Source organism: Odocoileus virginianus, chromosome 18, assembly GCF_023699985.2.
Source record: "Odocoileus virginianus isolate 20LAN1187 ecotype Illinois chromosome 18, Ovbor_1.2, whole genome shotgun sequence".
Classification (NCBI taxonomy): domain Eukaryota; kingdom Metazoa; phylum Chordata; class Mammalia; order Artiodactyla; family Cervidae; genus Odocoileus; species Odocoileus virginianus.
The window spans coordinates 47,639,995-47,666,651 of NC_069691.1; the positions used below are offsets into that span (position 1 = coordinate 47,639,995).

A 26,657-nucleotide genomic window follows, 5' to 3' on the forward strand; every position below is an offset into this window, starting at 1 on the left:
AGCCCTGGAGCGTCACGTGGCCTCCAGCACCCAGCTTCGCAGGGGTTCTGCTTTGATCCGGCGCCCTGCAGGCACCGGCTCATCGCAGGGCCCGGGAGCAGGGTTTCTGAGTACCCCCTGCCTATCCCCGGCGCACTGGGACCCTTGCAGAGAAGAAGGGGGCTGCAGGCGGCCCTCAGGGCCTCACCTCGCCTCGCGAAATTCCCCGGGGCCGCCCTGGACGGGACGCAGGTATCAAAGCCTCGATCCCTACTTGGGAGAGGATAGTTTTCCTTATTTCATTGATCTAGAAACCACTGCCAGAGATGGGGGCATCGAAACATCAGGCTTCCCAGAAGAGCCTTAAAAGGCTGTTAGTTTTAATAGAATGTCCCTATCAGATATGTAAGAATTTTTTTTTAAAGTAGTCCTCTGTCCATGGAATTCTACAGGCAAGAGTATCGGAGTGGGTAGCTGGTTCCCTTCTCCAGGGGATCTTCCCAACCCTGGGATCACACCCATGTGCCCCGCATTGGGGTTCTTCACCATCTGAGCCTTCAGGGAAGCCCAACAAGAACACTGGTGTGGGTTGCCACGCCCTCCTCCAGGGGATCTTTCCAACCCAGGGATCGAACCCAGGTGTCTCACATTACAGGTGGATTCTTGTTTACCGCCTGAGCCCCCAGAGAAGCCCAAGAATACTGGAGTGGGTAGCATATCCCTTCTCCAGGGGATCTTACTCAGGAATCCAGCTGGGGTCTCCTGCACTGCAGATGGATTCTTTACCAGGGAAGCCTGAGTTATTACCACCGAGTACTAATTTTAAGAGCTGCATCAGAATTTCTATAAAGGCATGACAGGCAAAAATCTGTTTTGAAAAAGGGGTGCCAGGTGGCCTGTCCCGAAGAAGATGTACATAGCAAGCACAATGTTATATTTGGAGTTTACTTCCGGATGGGGGTGCGTGCAGAGGCTGATGGAGACGTTTGAGGGGAGGGGTCAAGTCCCACCCTGCTCCATGAATCCACAGATGTTTCTAATGCGGATGACAACCTTGCCAGGTTGGTATCATCCCAGTTTTGTTCAAGGGACTCCGGGAAAGTCTGACATTTTATCCTCCTGCTCCTTTAGTAAGAGAGCTATAGGTCTGACCAAATCCAAGAGGCCTTGACTGGCTGCTGTGTCTTGCAGATGCCTGGCCATAAGCTGTGACACTGTCCCTGTGCCTTCCAGGGACCTTCAGACAGCTTTGTGGACACATGTGCTCTCATCTGTTTGGTCCCAGTTAAGGATAAGAGGGGAAGGAGAAAAGACTCATCTATGGATGTGAGAGTTGGACTATAAAGAAAGCTGAGCGCCGAAGAATTGATGCTTTTGAACTGTGGTGTTGGAGAAGACTCTTGAGAGACTCTTGGACTGCAAGGAGATCCAGTCCATCCTAAAGGAGATCAGTCCTGGGTGTTCATTGGAAGGACTGAAGTTGAAGTTGAAACTCCAATACTTTGGCCACCTGATGTAAAGAACTGACTCATTTGAAAAGACCCTGATGCTGGGAAAGATTGAGGGCAGGAGGAGAAGGGGACAACAGAGGATGAGATGGCTGGATGGCATCACTGACTCAATGGACATGGGTTTGGGTAGACTCCGGGAGTTGGTGATGGACAGGGAGGCCTGGCATGCTGCGGTTCATGGAGTCGCAAAGAGACACGACTGAGCGATTGAACGGAAATGAACCCATGGTTGGTACACCCGCAAGTGCGTGGAGTATCCAAGGAACTTAGTGGCAACAGGGGGGGTGAGGAAGCTCCAGCCTTGGGCTCCAGACTGCAAGTCAGTGTTTTGCCAAATCACATTCGTATGACATCAGTCCTTCTTGAATTCCATAGAAGTGCTCGTAAGAGGAGGCATGAATAGGGAGGACACGCACATGATGGTGATACATCTCTCTCATTAAGAGGTAGAAATTCCTTTTGAAATAGAACAAAAGAAAAATAAACAAGTGCTGCAAGAGTAGACTTGAACCCTTCCTGGGAGATCCAAGAGTGCTTCTTGGAGAAATACACCACAGAATTTATTTTACTTTGCTCTTTGCTCTCACTGGCTGTTAAGCTCCATGAGGACAAGGAGTTAGCCTGTGTTGTTCCCTCACCATCCTGTGCACATAGCAGTGTGCTTGTGTAATACATCATAGCTCATGTAACAGAGGATATACATGTGTTCAGTGAGTGAATTCGTAAATGAATGAATAATAGAAGGATTAGGAGAATTTTGGCTTAACTTGCCAGGTCTGGGTCCAGGGTAGAGCCCTCAGAACTTAGAGAGGGCCTTGGCCTGTATGTGCAGAAGCTATTTGACTTCTGAGTTTCTGGAAAAGAGGCTAGGGTCACACCAGAAGAGATGTAAACATGTCCTCACAAAAGCTCAGATTCAGATGTTCATTGAAGCATTATTCACAATAACCGAAAAATAGAATGACCCAGTGTCCATAAAGCCAGTGCGGCAGATTGATACACAATAGGCCATGTGCCCATACAATGAACTGTTACTCGTTTATAAAAAGGAACAAAATACTGGTACATGTTACTCGTTTATAAAAAGGAATGAAATACCAGTGCATGTTACAGCATGGAAAAAATCTTGAAAACATTTATGATAAGTGAAAGAAGCCAGTGAGGAGTACTACATGTTGCATGATCCCGCTTACATGAAGTGTCCAGAACAGGCAAGTCTGTAGAGATAGAAAGTTGATTAGTGAGTGCCTTAGCTTGGGGGCACAGACAGGGAGATGGAAGATTTGGGAGGTGGTAGCCGAAAGATATGGAAAAGACTTCCCTGGAGGTCAAAGAGTTAAGACCTCACCTTCCAATGTAGGGGGTGTGGGAGCTAAGAGCCCAGAAGCTTGGAGGCCAAAAGACTGAAACATGAAACAGAAGCAATATTGTAACAAATTCAATAAAGACTTTAAACATGGTCCACACCAAAAAAAAATCTTTAAAAAAAAGTATGAGATTTCTTGAGTTACAAAAGTGCTATAAAATTGACTCTGGTGATGGATATATAGTGTGCTGTGCTGTACACAGTTGCTCAGTGCTGTCTGATTCTTTGCGACCCCTGTAGCCCACCAGGATGCTCTGTCCATGGGGATTCTCCAGGAATGTATCTTGAGAAAGTGAAAGTCGCTCAGTCATGTCAGACTCTTTGCCACCCCATGGACTATACAGTCCATGGACTTCTCCAGGCCAGAATACTGGAGTGGGTAGCCTTTCTCTTCTCCAGGGGATCTTCCCAACCCAGGGATAGAACCCAGGTCTCATGTATTGTGGGCAGATTCTTTACCAGCTGAGCCACCAGGGAAGCCCCAAGATACATTTCTATGTATCTTTTACACATAGGGGAAAAAAAAAAAATTGTTCACTTAACATGGATAAATATTATGGTATGTCAGTTATATCTCAATAAACCTATTACAAAAAAAATTTTAAAGAGGGTTGATTAGGGAAGTACTGCAAAAGACCAATCCTTTTTGCCCCTACTTTTTTTGGCTATCCTTTAAAAAAAGTCCCATTTCTAAAGAAATGCCTGATCTTCCCCCCTTTATTTGTAAACAGTAGTAAATTTTGTTTTTCTCGGATGTCTTTCTGCCAGCTTCTAAATCCAGAAGGTTAGGCTGGTGGTGGAGAGATTTTTAATGGATGTTCTGTTGATATTTACTGGGTTCTTTAGTAGCTGACTGGAGAAGGGAATGGCAACCCACTCTTGCCTGAAGAATTCTTGCCTGGAGAATTCCACGGACAGGGGAGCCTGGAGGGCTATTATTCATGGTATTGCAGAGTTGGACACGACTGTGCAACTAGCTTTCACCTTTTTCAGGTTGGAAGGGGAACGAAAAAATGGATGATCAATCATCTATTTAAAAAAAATTAAGTCTTTGTCGAAATTGTTACAATATTGCTTTTTAAAAAATATATATACACATATTGGCTTTTTGTCTTCCAGGCATGTGGGACCTTAACTCCCCAACCAGGGGTGGAATCCACACTGCTGCATTGGAAGGTGAGACCTAACCACTGGGCCACCAGAGAAACCCCTGGATCACCCATTATGTAATACACACCTTTTAAAGAAAATTCTCAACAGCCTTGTGATACAGAAGAGTTTCTTCCATGAAGAAGGAACTCAGAAAAAAAAAAAAAAAAGAAGGAACTCAGAGAAGTCCTGATACATCCTATGTTACCCTGGCTTATTAAGGGCCGAGCAGCAGTTTTAACAGGACAACAGTAGTGTGACCCTGAAGCCCTGGTCCCTCCTCCTTCCTCAGGCAATAGGAGGCACCGTAACTCACATCTGTGGTGGGGTTTTAGAAAGGAAGAGTGGCTTTTTTCTGCTTAAGGCATTTTGTCTTCAGGAGATTGCAGTTAAAATGCAAATAGACCACCTGGAGAAGTAGCCCAAGCCACAGACAATTCCTATCAGTCTGCTGTAGCTCTGAAGTTTGTCAAGTGTCCTTTTGCAGAACAGCTCTTCTACTTCAGGCTCTCATCCCTCCCCAGACTGCTTGGAAGTTTCTGTCTTTTCTCAGATCCAAGAGCTTCGGCATTTGTCTCAGAGGCGGCAACTTGACACAGAGTGGGTATGGTTGATGCTCAGGTTGGCTTGTTGAGAAAGTTGTCTTGGCGTGAGGGTCTCCCATCTGGGTGGGAGAGCACTCAGCATGGCCGCTCTGAGCCTGTGATCATGGCGCCCCTGCGTCAGTGTTTCTGACTGGGAGGAGATAGAGTGTGGAGCCTGTCACGTGCAGCCGAGTCCAAGCTCGTTCTACTTGCACAACAAGCCAATAATTCAACAAGTCAAGAGCTGAGTTATTGGGGCAAGAAATAGGAATTTTATCCAGAAAACCTGCAGGCCCCGAAGATGGTGGATTAGAGTCCCAAAGACCCATCCTCTGCGAGTTGGAAATCAGGTTTCTTTTATACTAAAAGGGGAGATGGTAAAGCCCTGGTTCTGGAGGGCCTCCCGAGAGGATGCGTTAAATGTGTTAAATTTCTTCCTGCAGCAGTTCACTGGTGGGTCTGGTCAAGATGTGTCCTGGGAGCTAAAGAAAGTTATTTTTAGCTTAATGCTCATTACCTGGGAGGAAGGGTTCCAGAGAAGTGCTATTATAATTTAAGCTTATAGGCAACATCCCTTTAGTGATTAACTTGTAATATAACAGAATACAAAGCTTCTTCCTTATTGTTTTACTTGATTAACTGACTCAAACCCTCTGTTCTTCAGGTTCCTCTTTGGCGAGTAAGATGGTTGTATTTACTGCATATAATTGTGAGGACTAGGTGAGTGGGGCTCCATTCATTCCCTTAGGATTTACATCCCAAACCCCATGCAACCCCTCAAATAAATCTGGGTGCTCCCAATGGGCAAATTAGCTCCCACTGGGTCAAAAAGCCCATATTATTTAAGCCAAGCAGAACTGTAATTGGAATTTGTGTTGCAACCAGCATCCTTAGCTCCAGAGGTCCCTTTCCTGGGAGGCTGACAGCACAGATAAGTTCTTCCTCTAGGGCTTTTGTGAGCCTGAAAGGTTAATCTCCTGAAACCTCTAGCAAGTAGAAGGAAGGGTTTGAAGGAGGATTTCTTTTCCCCACTTAGGCCCTGTTTCCAATTCATCCAAACCTACAGTGCAGAAGCACTGGATTCTACCACGAACCAGAATCTTTTGAGCTTCCCAGAGGGCCCTGACTGATGGGAAGTGTTGACGATAGTCTCCTGCACAGAGATCTTGTTACATGAAAACTAGGTTCGCCTCCTGATGGATGTTGAGCCAATAGATACAACCAAGCCAAAGATCAAGAGAAGGATGTGTTATTACTTGAGTCAAAGGTGAACACAAGGGATCTTTCCCAAAGTGGTGTCTCCCAGAGCAGCAAAACTGGTACATGCATATTAATGAAGGGGCTTGAGCCCAGGTAAATTAGTGTAGAATCAGAGCAAAGCTGACAGAGTCCAGGTCTTAGCAGATTGAAGTCAGGAGGAGGATCAACATTACCATTCCACCCCTACTTAGTGGAGGCCTTAGTTCCTGTAGAACTCAAAGATTTATTATTGTGCATTGCTTATTATTCATATACTATATCACTATGTATACTTACTGATTATAGTTAACACATTGTATTGTTATGTGTCCTTTGAGGAGGAACTAGGACTCTGCTTTACCTTGCACTGTTGTTTGACTGCCATTTCTCTGTTCCTGGATTCCTTTTTTGCCCTTAGAAGTAATTATTGAGACCTGTTCAAAAGCAAGCATTGTGGCCAGGCTTAGATCACAAAATGACTTAGACCAAAATGGGTTCTCTTATGTCAGAAAGGCCATTCCTGTTTCTCTTTCTCCAGGAGCCCCTAATGTATCTACTTACGACCTGCCTTCTCAACACTTGAAGAATATACACTTCACATTTGTACACTTCATCATTGTAGGTATTAATACATTTTATTTATATATGTGTGTTTAGTTGCTAAGTGTGTCTGACTCCTTGCGACCCCATGGACTGTAGCCTGCCAGGTTCCTCTGTCCATAGGATTTTCCAGGCAAGAATATTGGGGTGGGTTGCTATTCATCCTTCAGGGGATCTTCCCAACCCTGGGATGGAACCCTCATCTCTGGCATCTCCTGCACTGGCAGGTGCATTGTTTACCACTGAGCCACCAGCAAAGCCCAATACCATAGATAGGGAGGCTTAAATAAAATGACTTTATTTCTCCCTGTTCTGGAGGCTGGAAGTCTAAACTCAAGGTGCCTGCGGGGCTGACATCTGGTGAAGTGCTCTCCTTGGGTTGCAAATAGTGAAGTGAAAGTCGCTCAGTCGTGTCTGACTCTTTGCAACTCCATGGACTGTCCATGGAATTCTCCAGGCCAGAATACTGGAGTGGGTTGCCTTATCCTTCTTCAGGGGATCTTCCCAACCCAGGGATAGAACCCAGGTCTCCTGCATTGCAGGCGGATTCTTTACTAGCTGAGCTACAAGGGAAGCCCAAGAACACTGGAGTGGGCAGCCTATCCCTTCTCCAGGGGATCTTCCCGACCCAGGAATCGAACCGGGGTCTCTGGCATTGCAGGCAGCTTCTTTACCAGCTGAGCCACCAGGGTTGCATATGCCCCTTCTTTCTGTGTCCTCTTGTGGTCTCTCCTCCACACAGGTAGGTGGAGAGAGGGGAAGCAAGCTCTCTGGCTTCTCTTCTTTAAAAAATTTTTAAAAAATTAATGTATTTTATATTTGGCTGTGCTCGTCTTAACTGTTTTGTGTGGGCTTTCTCTAGTTGTGGAGAGGGGGGCTTCTCTTCATTGCAGTCCTCGGGCTTCTCATTGCTGTGGCTTCTCTTGTTGCGGATCACAGGCTCTAGGTACACAATCTTCAGTAGTTGCGACCCACAGGCTCTAGACCTCGGGCTCCGTAGTTGAGGTGCTTGGGCTTAGTTGCTCCATGGCGTGTGAAATCTTCCTGGACCAGGGGTTGAACCCTGCATTGGCAGGTGAATTCTTATCCGCTGCACCAGCAGGGAAGCCTCCTGGTTTCTTTTATGATAAAGGCATCATCATGACCTCATCTAAACCGGACTACTTCCCAAGGATCCCATCCCACATACCATCCCACTGGGGGTTAGAGCTTCAGCTTGTGAGATCTGGGGTGACACGATTCAGTCCACGGCAGGAGTTAGTACATGGAAGACACTAAGCACCCAGCACCAGAAACATGATCGAATTCAAAAGTGCTGACAACGCACGTGTGTTTGTACTCAGACAACTCCTTACGGTTCACAGCACATCCTCACCCTCAAAACTCTTCCACTGGGGGCCTTTTAGCAACCCTGTGAAGTAGTCTTTTTCCAGATGAGAAAGCCAAGGAGAGGCTGGGCGATTTGCCAAAGTCACATGCACTTAAGCAGTTAAGCCTCCTGACTCAGCCCACGCGTTTCCTGTCTCTTTTTCTGAGGTCACCGGCACCACCTTTAGTACAGTGTGCCCCCTGGACTCACTCCAAGGCTGCTGAGAAGCTCACAGAGAGGTCTAAGTTAGAAGTGACGAGTCTGCTTGGGGTCCCATACTTGGGGGTCTCCTGGACTGCGTCAGACTGTTTCTGTCCTCGGTACTAAGTTTCCCCTAGAGATAAATCAGTTGACTTCACTCTCTGTGAAAAAGCAACACCATGCCGTCAGCAGTCAATATGGAACATATAGTCAGTGCAGTCATCAAGAAGAGTGACCACAGGGAAGTACCCAAGTTTAGGGTTCTCCATCATTTGGGTCAAATGGGAGAAGAGTTTTATTTCCATACGCCAGCAGAAATCGTTTCTGAGTATGAGATTGTTTTTGCTAAGAGGAAGTAAAGAGTAAACTGTTCCCATATAAATGCAGAGTCATTGCCCTGGCTGGTGTTAGAGACCAGTGAGATCACCATGGAGGATGGTCTAATTTTTCTATGGATTACAGAAGGCTTGCTTGCTGTAGATGCCCAATAAGTACTTTTCAAAAATCAGCTAATCTTCCAAGAAGATCTTTAAAAAAAAAAAATATTTTGTTCATTTGGCTGCACCAGGTCTTAGTTGTGGCATGCAGGATCTTCAGTTATGACATGTGGGATCTAGTTCCCTGACCAGGGATCAAACTCAAGCTCTCTGCATTGGGAGCATGGCATCTTAGCCACTAGACCACCAGGGAAGTCCCCATGAAGATCTTTAATTTCTCATGAATTATTCTTTTGCTTGAGAATGTCTTCAGATACTAGAAATCCACGGCGAGAAATAGTCCTTTGTTTCCTCCAGATGTTGACCTGTGTGAGCTCTCCAACTTCTGTTTATCTTGGCTTCTGTGTAGGTGAGAAAACCTCCTCTAATTGGCATATGTGTGTGTGACTGGATGAATAAAGTATCTTTTGATTGTTAATCATCTAATTTGTGTGTGTGTGTGTGAAGGGAAATAGTGATCAGTCATCAGGGAGGATTTTGCAAATTTTGTGAATTTGCAACAAGAGCTGAGAAGGGCTTGAACATTTGTTGGGGGCAGGATATATAGCCCAAGTCCCCTCTCAGTTTTCTGCCTTCCATTCAGCCAGGAGCAAGTCTTCCTTGATGGCTTAGTGGGTAAAGAACCCACTTGCAATGCAAGAGACACAGGAGATGGGATTCCATCCCTGGGTCAGGAAGATCCCTTGGAGAAGGAAACTGTAAGTCAAGTGCAGAGAAAAAGAGAGCGAGCTGCGCAGTCAGACAAGAAAAGGGAAATTTATTAGAGGGAAAAGAGAGGGTGACTGGCTCTTAAAGAGGACCGGCACCCTCCATTTCTGACGGAGTCCTTTTTATAGCCCACCAATGAAAGATTCTCTGAAGGGATGGTCACGTAGCCGAAGGTCTGAAATCTGGTGGTCTCGCAGCTTTGAGAAGATAGGCACCAGTGAGATAACAGGATGCCATTTGGGCAATTTGGTCAGTCTCAAGGATCACTGTGATTTATTCTTTATTTGCAAGGTCGACATAATGAGCCATCTTATCAGTGAGACCCCATGTGGACCCTATCATTCCAGCCTTTTTGATTTAGGATAAAGGCTGAAGGTCAATCTTCTGTAACTGCTTCCTGCGGAACAGGGGTATCATGGGGGTGAGATAAGAAAAGACTGGAATGTGGGTCAAGGGGGTTTGTGTGGGGTCAAAGTTTTTGATAATCTGAGTGAGTTAGAAGTAGCTTGTGGATAGTTCAGTTGGTGAAGGGTTGTAAGCGATCCTGAAGAAATTTTGAAAAAAGACACATTAAACATGGACTGAAAGTTAGAATAAGGGTAGGTAGAAGGAGAGGGCCTAGAAAAGATAGGACCCAGGGCATCGAATTCCAATTGCTTAACCAGTTTTCCCATGAATTACCGAGGTTGTGGGGTATTCTTGAGGCCCTGTTTGTCAGATTTCTTGCTGCTTCCTCTGGAACGCCTGATTTATTGGCATAGAAACAGCAGGCTTCCTCCAAAACTAGGCATAGGCCTCCTTTTTCTGCTGTGAGGAGGTCTAATCCTCTTCAGTTTTGGAGGACCACGGCTGCCAGGGAATCTAGCTGGTTTAGGATAGTGATAAGGCTATTAGCTATTTCTTCTAGACTGTCATTGAGGTCTTTAGAAAGGCTTTTATAGTAATTTAAAGAGGTTGTGAGTCCTGTGGTCCTTGTCCCAATCCCAGCAGCTCTTCCTAACTGATTAATAGAGGGATGAATTGAATTGCCCATCTGGGTCAGTTATGAGTTAGTGGATAGGAAGGGTCTGACTGTTAGGAGCAATATAAATATCTGGGAGCAGATATACCAGGGCACATGTTCCTGCCCAGTTAGTGGGAAGACATAAATAAGTAGTGGTTCCACATGAGAAAAATATTCCAGGAGTAAGAAGGCAACAGCTGAAATCAAAAGCAAATAGAAGTCTTTCTGGGAACTTGTTAGTAGTCTCTGAAACTGACAGTGAGGTCACCAGTGTAGCCCCTACAAGAGGAGTATTGGTGAAAAATTGAAAGCATTTCCCCTGAAATCAGGAACAAGACAAGGGTGCCCACTCTCACCACTACTATTCAACATAGTTGTGGAAGTTTTGGCCACAGCAATCAGGACAGAAAAAGAAGTAAAAGGAATCCAGATAGGAAAAGAAGAAGTGAAACTTTCTCTGTTTGCAGATGACATGATCCTCTACATAGAAAACCCTAAAGACTCTACTAGAAAATTACTAGAGCTAATCAATGAATACAGTAAAGTTGCAGGATATAAAATTAACACACAGAAATCTCTTGCATTCCTATACACTAACAATGAGAAAACAGAAAGACAAGGAAAGAATACCATTCACCATTGCAACAAAAAGAATAAAATACTTAGGAGTATATCTACCTAAAGAAACAAAAGACCTATACATAGAAAACTATAAAACACTGATGAAAGAAATCAAAGAGGACACAAACAGATGGAGAAATATACCGTGGTCATGGATTGGAAGAATCAATATTGTCAAAATGGCTATACTACCCAAAGCAATCTATAGATTCAATGCAATCCCTATCAAACTACCAACGGTATTTTTCACAGAACTAGAACAAATAATTTCACAATTTGTATGGAAATACAAAAAACCTCGAATAGCCAAAGTAATCCTGAGAAAGAAGAATGGAACTGGAGGAATCAACCTGCCTGACTTCAGACTCTACTACAAAGCCACAGTCATCAAGACAGTATGGTACTGGCACAAAGACAGAAATATAGATCAATGGAACAGAATAGAAAGCCCAGAGATAAATCCATGAACCTATGGTCACCTTATCTTCAACAAAAGAGGCAAGGATATACAATGGAAAAAAGATAACCTCTTTAACAAGTGGTGCTGGGAAAACTGGTCAACCACCTGTAAAAGAATGAAACTAGAACACTTTCTAACACCATACACAAAAATAAACTCAAAATGGATTAAAGATCTAAATGTAAGACCAGAAACTATAAAACTCCTAGAGGAGAACATAGGCAAAACACTCTCCGACATAAATCACAGCAGGATCCTCTATGACCCACATCCTAGAATTTTAGAAATAAAAGCAAAAATAAACAAATGGGACCTAATGAAACTTAAAAGCTTTTGCACAACAAAGGAAACTATAAGCAAGGTGAAAAGACAGCCCTCAGATTGGGAGAAAATAATAGCAAACGAAGCAACAGACAAAGGATTAATCTCAAAAATATACAAGCAACTCCTCCAGCTCAACTCCAGAAAAATAAATGACCCAATCAAAAAATGGGCCAAAGAACTAAACAGACATTTCTCCAAGGAAGACATACAGATGGCTAACAAACACATGAAAAGATGCTCAACATCACTCATTATCAGAGAAATGCAAATCAAAACCACAATGAGGTACCATTACACGCCAGTCAGGATGGCTGCTATCCAAAAGTCTACAAGCAATAAATGCTGGAGAGGGTGTGGAGAAAAGGGAACCCTCTTACACTGCTGGTGGGAATGCAAAGTAGTACAGCCACTATGGAAAACAGTGTGGAGATTTCTTAAAAAGCTGGAAATAGAACTGCCATATGACCCAGCAATCCCACTTCTGGGCATACACACCAAGGAAACCAGATCTGAAAGAGACACGTGCACCCCAATGTTCATCGCAGCACTGTTTATAATAGCCAGGACATGGAAGCAACCCAGATGCCCATCAGCAGATGAATGGATGAGGAAGCTGCGGTACATATACACCATGGAATATTACTCAGCTATTAAAAAGAATTGATTTGAATCAGTTCTAATGAGATGGATGAAACTGGAGCCCATTATACAGAGTGAAGTAAGCCAGAAAGATAAAGACCAATACAGTATACTAACACATATATATGGAATTTAGAAAGATGGTAATGATAACCCTATATGCAAAACAGAAAAAGAGACTCAGATGTATAGAACAGACTTGTGGACTCTGGGAGAAGGCGAGGGTGGGATGTTTCAAGAGAACAGCATTGAAACATGTATATTATCTAGGGTGAAACAGATCACCAGCCCAGGTTGGGTGCATGAGACAAGTGCTCGGGCCTGGTGCACTGGGAAGACCCAGAGGGATCGGGTGGAGAGGGAGGTGGGAGGGGGGACCGGGATGGGGAATGCATGTAAATCCATGGCTAATTCATTTCAATGTATGACAAAAACTACTGTAATGATGTAAAGTAATTAGCCTCCAACTAATAAAGTTCCTGAGACATGATAGACAGATCGGCCTGAAGGGAAGGAGAGATGTGAAGTGTGATTACAGAGGTGTGGCGGTATAGTTCCTAGTTGGGGGTAAGAATTGTTGATGGAGTTTTGTCTGGAAAAACAGAAAGAAGCCTGTTGTTGTAGACGAACGTCAGAAGTGGTGGGTGTTAGGGAGCAATAACCAGGCTAGATTTGGAGGGTGGTCTTGGGATAGTAATAGAAGCTTTGAATTTTGAGAGAAGGTCTCTCCCAAGAATAGGAGTGGGGCATTTTGGGAGTATGAGAAAAGAATGGGAAAATGGAGTGTCTTGAAGTGTGCAAGGTAGAGGTTCGGTTATTTGTGATGTAGATATTAAACCGTCAACCCCCATAACAGAGACCTGGGAGACCTTGGTTTTTCTGGAGTAGGCAGGCATAGCAGAGCAAGTGGCCCCCGTGTCAATGAGAAAGGAGGTCGGCTTACTTGGCACTGTAAGAGTTACCCTGGGCTCTGTAGCGGTGATGAGTCGGGGCCTGGGGCCCTGGGCACCTTCAGTCTTCAGCGGCGAGTCTGAGGAGGCTGGGCAGAGCTGGGTCGGAGGACTCCTGCTGGGGACCAGGAGGGGGTGTCCGGATCCCTGGAGGGGGTTTTGGGCAGTCGACCTTCCAATGTCCCTTTCTGCCACAGCTGGGACGCGGACCTGGAGGGGCCTTGGTTTAGGCATGAGCAGCCCAGGGGCCTTCTTTGGAAGGAAGCAGGGCCCAGGCGGCTTCCTTTCTTTGTTGGCTGATGGAGGCTTGGAGCCATGTAGGGCAGTGGATAAAAGTGGTACTTGGCTTGATCTCACTGGGCCTTCTCTAGTTTTGCCTGTTAGTCCCAGTTATTGAAAATCTTAAAGGCTAACTTGAAAAGGTCTCGTTGAGGGGTTTGAGGGCTTTCTTCTGCCTTTTTTAGTTTCTTTTGGATATCTGGGGATGACTGGGAGATAAAATGGGTGTTAAGAACAATGGTGCCCTCTGCTGAAGTGGGGTCTAATTTCGTATATTTTTGTAGGGCTTCCGTTAACCTGGCTAGAAATTGTGCTGGGTTTTCATCTGGTCTTTGGGTTATTTCCTGGAGCTTATCGTGTTGATGGCTTTATGCCCTGCCTTTTGACGGCCCACAATGAGGCAAGCAACCATGTGATTACCAGCTGCTCGTCCAGGCCTCCCTGCCTGATCACCCCAGCTGGGGTCTCTTGGGGACAACCGTGGCCCCTACGCCTTCGTGTCCTCCGTCCTGAGCATCTCAGCAGCAGGCGCCTGAGCGGCTTGCCACACTCGTTCCTTCTCTTCCGGGAGAAGAGTCTTGGAGAGGATGATGTAAATCGTAAGACTGGGTAAGATACTTGAATTCTTTTAGATAGTTATCAAGGTCTGAGGAGAAGGAGCCAAGATGCTTTTTGGCCTCAGACAGATCGGTGAGGGAGAATGGGACATGAACCCGAACAATGCCTTCTGCTCCAGTTACTTCCCCTGAAGGGAGGAGAGGGGCAGGGGCAGGGGCGGGGCCCTGCGGTGAAGTTTCCTGTTTTAAACTTGTTTAGGACCCTCGGCGAGGGGATCTAGGGAGGTCGGGGTAGAGGATGGGGCTGAGGTCTCAGAGCTTATCTCAGGCACAGGTTGGGGAAGGGGTTTGGGAGCTGGGGCGGGGGAGGCCTGCTCTTGAGAAGGAGGGAGGGAAGGGGGAGGGCATGTAAGGCGGAGGTTGTGGAACTGGATCTGGAGCAGCTGCAAGGGGATTGGGAGCGATAGGGGGTGGGCTGTGGTCGGAAGGATGGAAGGAAGAAGAAAAGTCTCAACAGGGATCAGGAGACATTGTATTAGGAGGATGTGGCCCAGAGAGGGCTAAGAGTATTTAAGAAGTAGAACAGGATTCACAGAGAGCGAAGAGCAAAGAAAACCTGAACATAAGGGATTTCTAACCCCTTGCCACTGTGGTGGCAGAAGTTATCGAGGTCCTGTAGAGTAGTATAATCAAGAGTTCTGTTTTCTGGCCATTGGAAGCCATTGGAACCTGTTACCAAGTCTGTATTGTGACCAGACAGTGTTAGAATAGTAAATAAGTCATTTTGGTCTTATCTCCCCTTGGAAGTCTGAAGCTTTCAGGTTTTGGAGAAGGCATCCTAGAAGAGTAGATTTTGAGGGCTGGGATAGAGTATTTCCCTTTGTGGCCGAATAGGGAGGTCAGAGTCGGACACGACTGAGCGACTTCACTTTCACCTTCATGCATTGGAGAAGGAAATTGCAAACCATTCCAGTGTTCTTGCCTGGAGAATCCCAGGGACGAGGGAGCCTGGTGGGCTGCCATCTATGGGGTAGCACAGAGTCAGACACGATTGAAGCGACTTAGCAGCAGCAGCAGGATGGTTAGACATGGGCAAGAGAAAGTGAGGAGAAAGGTCCGAGAGAAAAGGCATCCCTGTTCTCAGGACTTTCTCAGAGAGTAATAATAGTCTGCTTTGAAATGGGCGTCCCCCTATTTCAAAGTCAGACAGGGTACAAGGCCGAGGGCCGTGGGGATCCTCCCGCCAGCGCTAGGACTTGGGAAGCGAGAGAGAGAGAGTGTCCGAGGGAATGGGATTTCACTCATCCTTGTAACTGATGGATGAAAAGTGGGCCGGGGTGTGGATGTCAGTCCAGCAAGGCAAGTGGAGAGTCCTGTCCTGGATCTCGTCTCAGGGACCCGTCGCAGGGTCCCAGGGAGGGGACCACAGGAGGCGGGCTCGGGAGAGGAGCCCACCCAGGTGCGGTGATCTTCTCTCCAGGGTTTCGGCACCAGAGTGCAAGGCGAGTGCAGAGCCAAAGATAGCAAGCCCCGCAGTAAGACAAGAAAAGGGAAACTTATTAGGGGGAAAAGAGAGGGTGACTGGCTCTTAAAGAGAATCAGTGTCCTCCTTTTCTGATGGAGTCCTTCTTATACCCCACCAATGAAAAATTCTCTGAAGGGATTCGCTGGAGGTCTGGAATCTGGTGGTCTCTCAGCTTTGAGAAGATAGGCACCAGTGAGATAACAGGATCCCATTTGGACAATTTGGTCAGTCTCAAGGATCACTGTGATTTATTCTCTGTTTGCGAGGTCAACATAACGAGCCATCTTATCAGTGAGACCCCATGTGGACCCTATCAGAAACAACAGTCCACTCCAGTATTGTTGCCTGGGAAATCCCATGAACAGAAAAGCCCGGAGAGCTACACTTCATGGGGTTGCAAAAGACTTGGACGTGACCGAGCAACTAAGCACGCATAAGCACAGCCAGGAGTGGCTTTCAGTCCAGGAGCAGGAGATTCATGGAAGACTGGCTGGGGTAGTGGGCTCCTGAACCCATGAAAGCGTGGTGCCTCCTGCCAACAGAGGGAGCAGAACCTGTGGGAGGCAGGGTTCTGGCTGCCATCAGTCTGCTGATAGCATTGGGCCAGATGTCGGTCAGGAAATCGAGGGCAGGAGGACGGGTTGAGCTTAAGCCTGGGGCCTGCTGTCACTGTGAACCAGCACATCAGCTCAACACCAGGGACAGGGACTTTCCTGGAGGTCCAGTGGTTAAGAATTCACCTTCCAATGCAGGGGACGAAGGTTTGATCCCTGGTTGGGGAACGAAGATCTCATATGCCATGGGGCAACTAAGCCTGTATAGCACAACTAGAGAAGCCTGAGCTCTGCAACGAAGACCCAGCACAGCTAAAATTGAAAAAAAAAAAAAAAAAAGCCAGGGTGGAAGAAGAACCAGGGTCCTTGTGTCTGAGACAAGTGTGAGTTAATCAAGGCAAAAATATTGTGCTCTGTTAACTTGTCCCTTTTATACTTGGTCATTCTTTTGCACTTTAGATTTTCAATCGGGGCTTCTTTTCCCTTTAGATGCAGGTAAAATGGATGGAAACCTTCCACTGTGACGATCTTTGGATGTTAAAGGTGTCCCTAGATGTTACAAATTCCCAGGTAAAGGAGGATGCTGGGGGAAAAGGTTGTGCTTGCTTTCTGAAGACATAAAGCTCTGCCATTGTTTGATTTCTTGACTGTTATTATTTTTATTTATTTATTTATTTATTTGGCCATACTGTATGGCATGTGGGATCTCAGTTCCCCGACCAGGGATTGAACCTGCACCCCCTGCAGTTGAACAGAGTCCTAACCATTGGACAACCAGGGAAGTCCTGCCACCCTTGTTGATTTTTGAAGCTCCCACTAAACCTGGTGAGTTTAGTAAACCCACCTGCAGGTTTAGGAATAGACAGTGAGGCTGGTGGAGAAGCCACAAGGTGAAGGAGGGCTCTGCTTTGCAGAAACTCACCCAGAACATAGGGTTTCTTCTTCCAGAAGATGTTCTTTGCCGACCCCACCATGCTGGACTTCATGTCGACCCCGACCTCTCCCTCCTCTTTCGCACCTGTCTCTCCTTCCCTTTCAGTGGCAGGACAGCAGCCTCCCCCCTGCTCTGATGTTGGGGTCCTTGCTGACATTCATTCATCCCACAAGGTCTCACATGCCCCAGCCTGACCTAACTCAAGATCCTTCCTGTATTGGTTGGAATTCTGGGTTCAGTTGTATTCTTTCTCTTTTTAATTTCATTTCTCCAGAGAGGTTCCATTTGGAAATCCCAACCTTGCTCGGCTGATATAAGGGAGTCAGAGGAGGACCACTGTGGGATCATCCTGGCCTCCCAGTTCTGGGTGCACCTGGGGAGAGTGGGGGTGCACCCCTGGGGAGCCCTGCAGCTAGTGGGAGGTGGAGACGGCTTCTTGGCCCTCGGCACAGTGGAGGTGCTGGTGCGGCAGAAGCCCTCCCAGCTCAGGAAACATGTCCTAGACACTCCTCCCAAGATTGTCCTGAAGGTTTCTTTAGTTCTTTTTACATTTTTTTTTTATTATTTTTTTTGGCGGTGCTGGATAGTCTGCAGGCTCCTGGTTTTAGGGCTTTGGACCTGAGCTAAATTACACCACAGGGTTTCCTAGTTCTCTAGCTTGCAGACATCAGACTATGAGACTTCCTGACCTCTGTTACCACGAGAGCCAGTTCCTAGAATAAATCTCCCCTCCTCTCTCCCTCTCTGTTCATATGTACACCTCTTGGTTTATTCTCCGGAGAACCCCAGTGATTATGTGAGCTGTACACTCACTCCAGGCTAGAGATGAAATCCAGCAAATGGAATCCAAAATGCTGGTCTTTAATGATCTTCAGAGATGATATGGCTGAACCCATTAGTGGGGAGTAGAGGAGGGTGAGGAGAAATAGCACGGATGTGAGCTCATCTGGACTGGAGCTGATTGGAGCCTGAGTTCCATAAGCACCACAGACCTGGACCCACCGCCTGTGACGCCCGCCCCTCCGGGACCCACAGGACTGACATCACCACTTGTTGCAGGTGCCGACAAAGGTGATGCAGGCATCGCCTGAGGGGGCTCATCGTCACGCTGGTGTTTCCAGGGCCAGAGTTAGCAAATGCCAAGCTGATAATGTGCTGATGGCTGCTTCCCCAAGCCCCTGGCTTCAGGTTGGAGTGTGGGGCTAAGAGAAACAATTTGCTAGGAGCCGGGGAGACAGCTGGGCAGGAATGAACTATCTGTAAGCTGCCTTTGGTCTCTTCCCAGCTGGTCCCCCCCTTTTAAACTGATTGACTAATTAAAAAATTTACTTGGCTGTGCGGGGTCTTAGTTGGGGGCATGCAGGATCTTTAGTTGTGGCACGTGAACTCTTAGTTTGAAGGGGGATCTAGTTCCCTGATCAGGTCTTGAACCTGGGCCCCCTGCATTGGAACCACAGAGTCTTAGCCACTGGACCACAAGGGACATCTCTGGGCACCTATTGTGAACAGGTGGGTAATGGGGGTGGCCCCCCTGGAGTCTCTGGCTCTTGTAGTGGTCCCTGCACTGAAGGTGCTTCAGTGGCTTCTGGGGTGAGGGGTCTCCCCAGGGGTCCCAGGAGCAGCTCTGTGAGGTGCAGAGACGTCCCTGTGTGGCCCTTGACCTTCCTCGGGCTGAGGCCAGGCAATGTAGAGGAAAGACAGGCTTAGGCTTTGGGCGCTGGAATTTGCTCCTGGCCTTTAGTCGGTGTGTGAAGTCACTGGGCTTTGATGAGCCTTGGTTTTATCCTCTGTGTCATCTGAATAATGGGGATGGTATTTGCTGGACGTCTGACTCAAGGCATCAGCAGGGTTCATTTCTTCTGATACTGCTCTCCTTGGCTTGCAGGTGGTTGCCCTCTCTCCCTGCCCCAACATGCTTTCTCCTCTCTGCTTGGGCACCACTGCAGTCTCTCTGTGTTCAAATTCCACCTTCTTTACACAGGTCAGATTGGATTAAGGCTCATTCTGGAGGCCTGACTTCATTTTAACTTCATCACATCTTTAAAGGCTCTGTCTCCAAACACAGTCACATTCAGAGGGCATGGGGCTTAGGGTTTTGACATATGAATGTTGGGGGTGGGGGTGGGGTGGAAATTCAGCCCATAGGGCTTTCCTGGTAGCTCAGCTGGTAAAGAACCCCCCTGCCAGTGCAGGAGACACAAGGATTGATCTCTGGGTTGGGGAGATCCTCTGGAGCAAGAAATGGCAGTATATTGCTCCAGTATTCCTGCCTGGAAAATTCCATAGATAGAGAAACCTGGCGGGCTATAACTCATGAGGTCACAGAGTCAGGCACGACTGAGTTTGCATGCACACACATTCAGCCCATGACACTAAGTAAAACTTCTAGCCAAGTAGTGGCCTCCATAGATCCTCATTATTCTATATCATCACTTTATTTTTGGGCAGGCCACTTGGCACATGGGAGCGTGTGGGATCTTAGTTCCCTAACCAGGGGTCGAACCCATGTACCCTGCATTGGCAGCACAGAGTCTTAACCACTGGACCACCAGGGAAATCTCCCTCATTATTATGAAACCCTGCCATTTCTTTCCCCCGCTTCTTTCTCCCTGCTCCTCATTCTAGAATGTTTCCCTGGTTTGGGAGCTGATAATTATGCTGGGATAATAGCAGTATTTTTCACAGAATTGATAGTGAAAGCTAATTAATGGAAGGACAAGAGGTTGTTCAGTCACTCAGTCATGTCCAACTTCCATGACTGCAGCACGCCAGGCTTCCCTGTCCTTCACTATGTCCCAGAGTTTGCTCAAATTCATGTCCACTGAGTGGGTGATTCCATTATCTCCCCATCTATTTGCCATGAAGTGACGGGACTGGATGCCATGATCTTAGTTCTCTGAATATTGAGTTTTAAGCCAACTTTTTCACTTTTTTCTTTCACTTACATCAAGAGGCTCTTTAGTTCTTCTTTGCTTTCTGCCGTAAGGGTGGTGTCATTTGCATATCTGAGGTTATTGATATTTCTCTTGGCAATCTTGATTCCAGTTTGTGCTTCATCCAGCCCAGCATTTCACATGATGTACTCTGCATATAAGTTAAATAAGCAGGGTGACAATAGACAGCCTTGATGTACTCCTTTTCCTATTTGGAACCAGTCTGTTGTTCCATGTCCAGTTCTAACTGTTGCTTCCTGACCTGCATACAGGTTTCACAGGTCAGGTGGTCTGAGTATTCCCATCTCTTGAAGAATTTTCCACAGTTTGTTGTAATCCACGGAGTCAAAGGCTTTGGCATAATCAATAAAGCAGAAGTAGATGTTTTTCTGGAACTCTCTTGCTCTTTTGATGATCCAGTAAATGTTGGCAATTTGATCTTTGGTTCCTCTGCCTTTTCTAAAGCCAGCTTGAAAATCTGGAAGTTCACAGTTCACATACTGTTGAAGCCTGGCTTGGAGAATTTTGAGCATTACTTTTGCTAGTGTGTGAGAGGAGTGCAATTGTGAGGTAGTTTGAGCATTTTTTGACATTGCCTTTCTTTGGGATTGGGATGAAAACTCACATTTTCCAGTCCTGTGGCCACTGCGGAGTTTTCCAAATTTGGGAGAAAATTGAGTGCAGCACTTTCACAGCATTATCTTTGAGGATTTGAAATAGCTCAACTGGAATTCCGTCACCTCCACTAACTTTGTTCATAGTGCTGCTTCCTAAGGCCCACTTGACTTCGCATTCCAGGATGTCTGACTCTAGGTGAGTGATCACACCATCATGGTTATCTGGGTCATGAAGATCTTTTTTGTATAGCTCTTCTGTATATTCTTGCACCTCTTCTTAATATCTTCTGCTTCTATTAGGTCCATACCATTTCTGTCCTTTATTGAGCCCATCTTTGCATGAAATGTTCCCTTGGTGTCTCCAATTTTCTTGAAGAGATCTCTAGTCTTTCTCATTCTATTGTTTTCCTCTATTTCTTTGCATTGATCACTGAGGAAGGCTTTCTTATCTCTTCTTGGTATTCTTTGGAACTCTGCATTCAAATGGGTATATCTTTCCTTTTCTCCTTTGCCTTTAGCTTTTCTTCTTTTCACAGCTATTTGTAAGGCCTCCTCAGACAACCATTCAGCCTTTTTGCATTTCTTTTTCTTGGGGATGGTCTTGATCACTGCCTGCTGTACAATGTCACGAACCTCCATCCATAGTTCTTCAGGCATTCTGTCGATCAGATCTAATCCCTTGAATCTACTTGTCACTTCCACTGCATAATTGTGAGGGATTTGGCTTAGGTCATACCTGAATGGAAACAGTGAGAGACTTTATTTTCTTGGGCTCCAGAATCACTGCAGATGGTGACTGCAGCCATGAAATTAAAAATGCTTTCTTCTCGGAAGAAAAGCTATGACCAACCTAGACAGCATATTAAAAAGCAGAGACATTACTTTGCCAACAAAGGTCCATCTAGTCAAAGCTATGGTTTTTCCAGTAGTCATGTATGGATGTGAGAGTTGAACTATAAAGAAAGCTGAGCGCTGAAGAATTAATGCTTTTGAACTGTGGTGTTGGAGAAGACTCTTGAGAGTCCCTTGGACAGCAAGGAGATCCAACCAGTTCATCCTAAAGGAGATCAGTCCTGAATATTCATTGGAAGGACTGATGCTGAAGCTGAAACTCAAATACTTTGGCCACTTGATGTGAAGAACCGACTCATTGGAAAAGACCCTGATGCTGGGAAAGATTGAAGGCGGAAGGAGAAGGGGACAATAGAGGATGAGATGGTTGGATGGCATCACCGACTCAGTGGACATGAGTTTGAGTAAACTCTGGGAGTTGGTGATGGACAGGAAGGCCTGGTGTGCTGCTCTCCGTGGGGTTGCAAAGAGTTGGACACAGCTGAGCGACTGAACTGAACTAAACTGAACTGAGTAGGTGATGCCATCTAACCATTTCATCCTCTGCCACTTCCTCTCCTTTTGCCTTCAATCTTTCCCACCATTAGGGTCTTTTCCTGTGAGTCAGCTCTTTGCACCAGGTGGCCGAAGTATTGGAGCTTCAGCTTCAGCATCAGTCCTTCCAGTGAATATTCAGGATTGATCTCCTTTAGGATGGACTGGAAACAGTGAAAAGCCTGCTCAGCATTGCTTTACCAACAGTCTATCCTCAGGGACTTCCCTTGGGCTAGTCTTACTGAGACATAGTCTGCTGGCTCTGAATCTGTGGAAGATGCATTGCTGATGCAAGTCAAAAACATGCTATAATTACAGCTCACCTATTGTGCCTTTTGTGATGGGTTGTTTGCTGCATAAATGAAGAAAGGGTGTTGAGTGGATATTTATATATCAATATTAGGGGAGCTTTTGTGGTGAGAAGTTTTTTCTCAGGAATCTTATTATTATTATTTAAAAAAACATGTTTTTTGATCACACCTATTGGCATGTGGGGGCTTCCCAGATGGTGCTAGTGGTAAAAGGACCCACCTGCCAGTGCAGGAGATGTAAGAGATGCTGGTTCAATCCCTGGGTTAGGAAGCAACCCAGTCCAGCAACCCACTCCGGTAGTCTTGCCTAGAGAATCCCACGGACAGAAGAGCGTGGTGGGCTGTGGTCCCGAGGATCACAAAGAGTCAGACCACGCACACATGCTCATGTTGGCATGTGGCATCTTAGCTCCCTGACCAGGGATCAAACCCTCATCTCCTGCTTTGGAAGCTCAGAGTCTTAACCACTGGACCTCCAGGGAAGTCTTGCATTATTATTTCTTTTTATAGTGCTGAAAGAGTCTAAGTAATCTTAAAATTGAAAGGCAGCTAAACATGATGGAGGGCCTTATAAGGCTGGGCGCTGTTCTGGGTGTTGAGGATACCGATGTGAAATGAAAATGTCTTCTGCCATATCAATAAACAAGAAATGTCACAGCCATCAGTGGTTTCTGGCCTCCAAATGTGAATGAGGCCTCCCCAGATTGCCATCTAGCAGATGCCGCCACGGCCCAAGGTGATTGTAGAGGAACTGGGGGAATGCAAGAAGCAGCCTTCTGCCACTGCTTAAGGTCAACCAGGAAACTGGATTGGCTGCAGATCACTGAGGTGCATATGAAAGGAATGAATTCAGTGAGTCCAGAGTCTCGCATCTTCGCATACCACGAATATTGATACCTGATCTTTGACGTTCAGACTGCCTGCTCCCTCTGTTGTGCGCTTGTACACAGCTGACTGCCCTCCTCCATTCTAGGAGCCGTCTCTCAGAGCTGACTGGTGAGGTCTTCCTGGGCTGCAGTCCTCGTTCTGCCCCACATAAAACTTAACTGACAGCTGTCAAGTTGTGCATGCTTTTTAGTTGACACAGAGAAGGCCTTGCCAGGCTCTTTGCTCTCCAGGAGGCCAACCTCTCCAGTGTCCCGAACACCCACCGCCGAAGGTGACAAGACAGTAGCACTTTGTGTCTGTAATGGGAACCCCGGCTCGTGGTCTCTGGCCGCAGTCCTAGAGAGAGGGCTCCTGGCCACTGGCCACTGCACCAGGCACCCTGACGTCCGAATGCAGAGTGAGCTCTCTGCGCTCCCTGTCCCAGCCTACGGTTCAAATATCACTTTCTGCCCACATGAGGCTGTCACATCCCTCGATTTGGGCCGAAGGCCTGCATTCCACCAGCTCATGCTCTTGGGGTTCAGCTCCCAGACCTGACCTCCCCCTGCCTGGCTGGGCTTCTTCCTGTCTGCCACTCTCTTCCTGAAAGCATGGCCTCTGGAGAGGACCCCACGGAGAGCAGAGCAGTGCCTGGGGTGGCAGTGGGGAACATTCCTCCCCACCGAGACCCAAGTGCCATTTCCTCCAGAAGCAGTGGGTCATGGCTGGTTTTTCTAAAGGCAAGAGTCTTTTTTCTCAGGTTTCTAATGTTCAGACTGTACATGAAGCCACTTGATTTCTCCCTGCGCTGCATTAAGTTTGGGGTCAGGGGTAGGACAACAGAATGGAATCATGCCTCTCACCCCTTTTGTTGTTATCTATGATAATATTCATTTATTTATAGTAATGTTGGCCAGCTATGGAAAGTCTGGTGTACCAAAGTGTGCCTTAAATATTTTATGGGGTTCTAAAAGCCTGATCTGTGGTTTGAGCTGCAAAGAGGATGACAGGAATGCCTTTATCTTTCCAGAACAGCCCCAGGTCGCTGTGGGCCCCAGGCCAATGCCCTTTGCTCAACTGCAGTCACTGAAGCAGATTCCTATCACTGCATCCCAGTGAAATGGACTTTGGAATTCTCAAAGACAGATTTAAAAATGTATGTTATACATATTTAACAAGTAAATACAAATATTAATAAAAAGGAATTCCCTGGTGGTCCAGTGCTTAGGACTTCAGTCTTTCACTGCTGAGGGCCCAGATTTAATCCCTAGATGGGAAATAAAGTCCCTCATTCCTTTTGGCTTTGCCAAAAATAAAAAAAATAAAAAGCTATAATATTTGTTCCATGCATTTTCATTGCACAATATCATTCAGTCTTTACATCCACCCTGTAAGATCTTTTAACAGCTGGGGAAACTGAAGTAGGGTAGTGAGGTAATCTGTCAGGGACCCACAGCTGGTCAGCACTGAAGCTGGGGCATGAACTCAGCTCATCTGGCTGCAGTTCAGCAAATCAGTCAGGAGCAGTGACCAAAGCCGAATTCTCTTAGAGCCAGGTGCTGGGAGAATGAAATCAGCAGAAAGCAGAGGAGCCCCAGGGCCTAGCCAACCAGGGCTGGTATTTTACTGAGGAGCTGGATGAGCTGCATTGCAACACACACAAATACATATGTGTACACACACAGCACAAACACACATGTCATACACAACACACACACTCCACACACAGCCACACCCCCATATACACGCCACACACAACCACATACCACACACACCCCCCCACATACACACATCACAAACCACACACACAGCAGACACACACCACACATACCACGCACACATCCTCACCACACACACATACCACACACACACATACACTGTACATACATCACACGCCACACATACACACATCACAAACCACACACACATCCTCACCACACACACACACACTGTACATACATCACACGCCACACACACACATACCACACACACATCCTCACCACACACACATACCACACACACACATACCACACACACATCCTCACCACACACACATACCACACACACACACACACTGTACATACATCACACGCCACACACACACACACACACACACACACACTGTACATACATCACACGCCACACACACACACACACATCACAAACCACACACACACATACCACACACACATACACACTGTACATACATCACACGCACACACACACACACATACCACACACACACACACTGTACATACATCACACGCCACACACACACATACCACACACACATCCTCACCACACACACATACCACACACACACACACACTGTACATACATCACACGCCACACACACACATACCACACACACATCCTCACCACACACACATACCACACACACACACACACTGTACATACATCACACGCCACACACACACACACATCACAAACCACACACACACACATACCACACACACATCCACACCACACACACACACACTGTACATACATCACACGCCACACACACACACACACACATCACAAACCACACACACACACATCCACACCACACACACACACACTGTACATACATCACACGCCACACACACACACACACACATATCACAAACCACACACATCCTCACCACACACACATACCACACACACACATACACTGTACATACATCACATGCCACACACACACCACACACACACCACACATACCACACTCACATGCCACGCACACCACAAACACACACCAGCATCACCACCCCCCACACACATGCCTTTTGGAACAGAAGGGGAGAGGGACAGAACTCGTACTGTGATTAGGAGAACCTGGGAAGGCTTTACCCAGAGAGACCTCTGAATGAGACTTAGAAAGAGTCAGTAGGAGGAGGAGCATGGGGTGGCGGGGGAGCTGAGGCCCTAGATCCCTCTGGGCAAGGGCAGGAATGAGGCTTCCCTCTGCCCTGGGGGAGCAGAGGAAGGACTGGGTAACCAGGAGACCCAGTGAGGCTTCAGTTTCGAGGCCTCCCAAAGGCTCTAGCCCGGCCAGCCAGCCATGCCTTTGGAGTTTGGGGTTTGTCTTTGCAGTGCCCTCCGCTTCCCAAGCCCTCCAGCTCTTCATCTCCACTTAAGCTCCAGGCTAAGAGTAAATGCATCTCTTCCCTGAGCATTTATTGACCTGTGGCAGGAGAGACCTTGCCCTCTCCGCCCCCAGTGCTGGAGCTGATGCCTTGTGGTCACTCATGATCAGTGCCCTGGGAGCTCCCCAAGGGAGGGATGGTGCCCTTCTCACCTCTGTCCTTTTTCAGACCCTGTTTCTGGCCCTGCCGTGGTGGTCATCCCAGCCATTCCTCTGAATTAGTCCATAGACTTGCCCTGGGAGTCCCTGGCTGCTCCCCAGGACCCCAGGAGGCCTCAACACTCACCGTGCACTCAGCTTCTCTTCTCTGGGGGACAGATGGCGCTAAACTGTGACCCTCGTCGAG

At 46.9% G+C, this 26,657-nt stretch overlaps 1 long non-coding RNA gene across 10 annotated transcripts in view; it reads left to right on the top strand.

Annotated features, from left to right (window-relative positions):
• The first annotated feature begins 9 nt into the window (after positions 1 to 9).
• Positions 10 to 26,657, top strand: part of LOC110127111 (uncharacterized) — a 37,297-nt gene continuing 10,649 nt past the window's right edge. The window contains exons 1-4 of one of the 10 annotated variants that reach the window (XR_011492852.1): positions 10 to 231; positions 1,171 to 1,936; positions 3,976 to 6,450; positions 16,605 to 16,685. This is a non-coding gene — a long non-coding RNA (uncharacterized lncRNA). Of the gene's footprint in view, positions 232 to 1,170; positions 1,937 to 3,975; positions 8,914 to 10,673; positions 11,639 to 16,604; positions 16,686 to 26,657 lie in introns of those variants that run through there. The other 9 variants (XR_011492853.1, XR_011492854.1, XR_011492857.1 and 6 more) reach the window with 9 other exon arrangements.